At 44.6% G+C, this 5021-nt stretch overlaps 1 protein-coding gene across 1 annotated transcript in view; it reads right to left on the reverse strand.

Moving 5' to 3' along the window:
• The window catches only part of TMC5 (transmembrane channel like 5), a 54945-nt gene extending 50359 nt beyond the window's left edge, over positions 1-4586 (reverse strand). Inside the window, exon 1 of the mRNA XM_036409433.2 lies at positions 4216-4586. The gene's annotated coding sequence lies outside the window, so the exon portion shown is untranslated. The remainder of the gene's footprint in view (positions 1-4215) is intronic.
• Between the last annotated feature and the right edge of the window lie 435 nt (positions 4587-5021).

The raw sequence follows: 5021 nt of genomic DNA on the forward strand, positions 1-5021 counted from the left end.
GACCAACTGATTGCCTTCCCCACATGCTCTGGCAGCGTTAGAGAGTGAACTCACCAGCCAGGTACGTGCCCTTGACTAGGAATGGAATCTACAGTCCTCTGGTGCATGGGCTGATGCTCTAACCACTGTGCAACACTGGCCATGGCCGCATTCACATCTTGATGTTGGTCGTCTTTTTGCTCACGATAGGTATCGATAAATATGATGTTAAACTTGGGAAGTTCCTAGATTAGGTGTCATTGGCATCAGGGCTAACAGTTAGGGATACCAAAAATCCCAGGATTCAGATAAAGAATATTTTAAAGCAATATATATATATTTTAATATATTTTATTGATTTTTTTTGCCCCCCTCCCTCCCTCCCATACATACCCTCCTTCCCCAGAGTTTTATGTCCATTGGTTGTACTTATATGCATGTACACAAGTCCTTCGGTTAATCTATTATCTCCCCCAGATCTTCCTCTCCTCCCCACTGTAATTTGACAGTCTGCCTGTTGCTTTACTGTCTCTATATCTGTCTCTTGGTTCATCAATTTATAATGTTCTTTATCATCCACAAATGAGTGAGGTCATGTGGTGTTTCTCTTTCATTGATTGGCTTATTTCACTCAGCATGATGTTCTCCAATTCCATCCAGGTTGCTGCAAATGATGAGAATTCCTTCTTTTTTATGGCAGCATAGTATTCCATTGTGTAGATGTACCATAGTTTTTGGATCCAATCATCTGCTGACGGACACTTAGGCTGTTTCCAAATTCTGGCTATTGTAGATTGTGCTGCTATGAACATAGGGGTGCATATATCCTTTCTGATTGGTGTTTCTAGTTTCTTGGGATATATTCCTAGAAGTGGGATTACTGGGTCAAATGGGAGTTCCATTTTCAGTTTTTTGAGGAAACTCCACACTGTTCTCCACAGTGGTTGCACCAGTCTGCATTCCCACCAGCAGTGCACGAGGGTTCCTTTTTCTCCGCAACCTCGCCAACACTTGTCGTTTGTTGATTTGTTGATGTTGGCCATTCTGACAGGAGTGAGATGGTACCGCATTGTTGTTTTGATTTGCACCTCTCGGACAATTAGTGACTTTGAGCATGTTTTTATGTGCCTTTCGGCCTTCCTTCTGTCTTCTTTTGAAAATATTCTATTTAGGTCCATTGCCCATTTCTTAATTGGATCATTCATCTTCCTTTTATTTAGTTGTATAAGCTGTCTGTAAATGTTGGAGATTAAACCTTTATCAGTGGTATTATTTGCAAATATGTTCTCCCACACCGTGGGCTTTCTTGTTGTTTTGTTGATGGTTTCTTTTGCCGTAAAAAAGCTTTTTATTTTGATGTAGTCCCATTTGTTTATTTTCTCTTTAGCTTCCATTGCCCTAGGGGCAGTATCAGTGAAGAAGTTCTTTTGGCATACGTCTGAGATTTTGCTGCCTGTGGATGCTTCTCGTATTTTTATGGTTTCCCGTCTTATGTTTAAGTCCTGTATCCATTTTGAGTTTATTTTTGTGAATGGTGTAAGTTGGTGATCTAGTTTCATTCTTTTGCATGTGTCTGTCCAAATTTCCCAACACCATTTATTGAAGAAACTGTCTTGACTCCATTGTATATTCGTGCCTCCTTTGTCAAATATTAATTGAGCATATTGATTTGGGTTGATATCTGGGTTCTCGATTCTATTCCATTGATCTATATGTCTGTTCTTGTGCCAGTACCAGGCTGTTTTGAGAACAGTGGCTTTGTAATATAGTTTGAAGTCTGGTATTGAGATCCCTCCTACTTTACTCTTCTTTCTCAGGATTGCTGTGGCTATTCGGGGTCTTTTATTGTTCCAGATGAACTTTTGGAGAGTTCTTTCTAGGTCAGTGAAATATGCCGTTGGTATTTTAATGGGGAGTGCATTGAACCTATAGATTGCTTTAGGAAGTATGGACATTTTGATGATGTTGATTCTACCAATCCATGAACATGGTATGTTCTTCCATCTCCTTACATCTTCCTCTATCTCTTTTTTCAGTGTCGTGTAGTTTTCCGCCAATAGGTCTTTTACTTCCTTAGTTAAATTTATTCCTAGGTATCTTAATTTTTTTGGTGCGATGGTAAACGGAATTGTAAAGCAATATTTTTAAAGGTAGAAAATAATGCAAAAATCCACGATGAACCAAAATATCCACATCTTCAATAAAGACCTGACCAAGATAACGGATGTGTCCTTTTGCTGCAGTTTGGCTCAGCTCCATGCTGACTGGCAGGCGGGACCCCGGAATCCAGGTGTCGGGGAGTCTCACGCTGCCAGGGGCCGCCCTCCCACCTTGGGAATGACAGTTCCTGTGGCAACTTCGCCGACCTCCTCTCACGTTGAGACCTTTCCTGTGATTGTAAGATTTATAAAACAAGTCTCTGTCTCTTCCACATTCGCCTCTCCATTGGAAAGCCACAGGTTTGCATTTATTGGGGGAGCTGATACGGGCAAGGTTGGGAACAGTACCTATGGGAACAGTGCTTAAGGGAACAGTACGAAGGTGAGTATCACTTGAGATTCTCTCTTTTTAAAAAAATATATTTTATTGATTTTTTACAGAGAGGAAGAGAGAGGGATAGAGAGTTAGAAACACTGATAAGAGAGAATCATCGATCAGCTGCCTCCTGCACACCTCCTATTGGGGATGTGCCTGCAACCAAGGTACATGCCCTTGACCGGAATTGAATCCGGGACCCTTCAGTCCGCAGGCCTACGCACTATCCACTGAGCCAAACTGGTTTCGGCTTAAAATTCTCTTAAGCGATACTCACCTATAATAGATGCAAATGCCATAGGAAATGGAATGAATTTGTTCTGGTAAAAACACAGAAATCTCACTCAGCTCCTATTTCTTCCCCTATGACTAAGGAGTGTCCTTCCTGGAAAGGACCCACCTAACGATGAGCATTCCCTCAGCTGGGATTTAACCCTAGGAACACTGACCCTTAGCCGGCTGGAAATAACCTGAGCTGTGAAATAGTCCACTCTCCCACCACCATTCCAGGAACTCATGGCAAACATCAAGGGATTCACCGAGCTTTAAAAAGATGTTCAAACCTTGAACCTGATGACTCAATGTCCTCCCAGAGTAATAAAGCAAAAAGACAGGACCATTTGCCCAAACTTACTTGAGCACCTGGCACTGTGCTAAATCCTCCATGTGCCTTGCCTTCCCATGCGTTATAATTGAATCCTCAAGCAACCTTTTGAAAAGGATTCACTATCCCCACTTTATAGTCGAGGAGTGGAAAATTACTGACCTTGCCTGGAGGGTAGAAAGTTACTATTCCCTCCCCCTCCTTGACCTGAAGACCAAATCAACAGTCTGGGTTAGTCAAGGCTGAAGGCCAAATCAACAGTCTGGATTAGTCAAGGCTAAAATAACAGAACGAACCAAGAATCAGCTTCAGCCCCGTGGACCTCCATCCCCTTGTTTGAAATGTGCATACAAAAGCTGGATTTATAACTGCTTGCTGCTGTTGTTGCCTGCTCCTTCCTGGCGGCAGCAGCCCAGATTCGAATCTGAAATAAAATTCTTTTGCTTCCTCAAATTGGACCGCTGAGGAGTTTGTTCCGGAATTACTCGAGTTGGGTGGGCGTCCGCGTGCGGGTGGTCTCCACTTCACAACAATAGTGATTACAATGAGGCCCAGAGAGGTTAAGTCATTTGTCCAAAGTCACAAGGCTAAACAGAGGCAGAATGGGATTCGAATCCCTGCCTCTCTGAACAGTGAGCATCATCACCCATAGCATTGTCATCAGAGGAAGAAGAGAAATATGATGAGGAAAACAGGAGGCGTTAAAGGGTACATTTATCGAGTGCTTACCATATTTTCTTATTAGCTCTAATATCCACCCGTGGAAGTGGGTGCTCTGAGCATACTACCCATTCTGCAGACAAGCAAACTGAGGCCAGAAAAATCCCAGAGTCTCACAGTGAGGACTCGGGGAAGTCCGGATTCTGAATCAGGCAGACAGTTGCAGAGCTTTCTCTTAAAGCCAACGCACGTTCCCTTGCCTGCCCACTTCCCAACAGTCATTCTTTCCTCTCACAAATATTTCTTGTGCATTTCTCTGTTCCTGGCACCTGGTTATTAGCGACAGGACAGCCCCCATTTTGGTTGTCCTCCCGTGACACATTCGCATGGGCTCCCCATCATTTCTGTGTCTCCCTGCTCGAAGCACCCTCTCTTACCTGTGGGAACACGCAGGCGTATCCTCTCCACTCTGCAGGGAGAATGGGTCCTTGTTTATTGCCAACTCAGTCTTCTTCTGCCTTAAACACAGCCCTGGGTAATCTTAGTCAAGTGGCTGGGCCCAGGGAGGGGACGTTTACGAGCTCCTGACCGTTTTATGCCACCCTGGTCAGCGTATCTCCCTTTGCTGGCCAATGAGAAACTGGGTCTCACCCATCAAACACAGATCAGACCTCGACCCCCCACATCACTGCTGCTCCATGGCCTCTGTGTCTCGGGGCTGCGGAGAAGAGGCCCTAATTCAGGGACCAAAATGTGCATTTCTTTCTTCCCGAACTTCTCGTGAATATCCTTTGGCCTCAGTGCAGTAAAAGAACAAAGTCCTTTCTAGAAAATAGTTTTATTTCTCGGATACCATAAGGAAGTAGGTCACATTGTGGGGGTTGGGGGGTTCCCCCTAAAGGCGGGGTGGGTGGGGGGGTGGAGTGGAAAGAGACTATCCTTCCATTTATTCATTAAAGCATTTTTCTAGAACGTGATGCTCCACAAGACACCCTCAGGCACTGGCCAATTTGTTCTGCAGACTTAGCCCCGGGGGCAACACTCAGACCTTGCAGATTTAACTTCACAATTATGCTGGCATCCTTTCCAGGAATAAAAGGACAGGCAGCGGCCCTAGCCAGTTTGGCTCAGAGGATAGAGCATCGGCCTGTAGATGGAAGGGCCCCAGGTTTGATTCCCATTAAGGGTACATATGCCAGTTGCGGGCTGGATCCCCAGTAAGGGGGTGAGCGGGAGGCAGCCC

Source organism: Pipistrellus kuhlii, unplaced genomic scaffold, assembly GCF_014108245.1.
Source record: "Pipistrellus kuhlii isolate mPipKuh1 unplaced genomic scaffold, mPipKuh1.p scaffold_m20_p_4, whole genome shotgun sequence".
Classification (NCBI taxonomy): Eukaryota; Metazoa; Chordata; class Mammalia; order Chiroptera; family Vespertilionidae; genus Pipistrellus; species Pipistrellus kuhlii.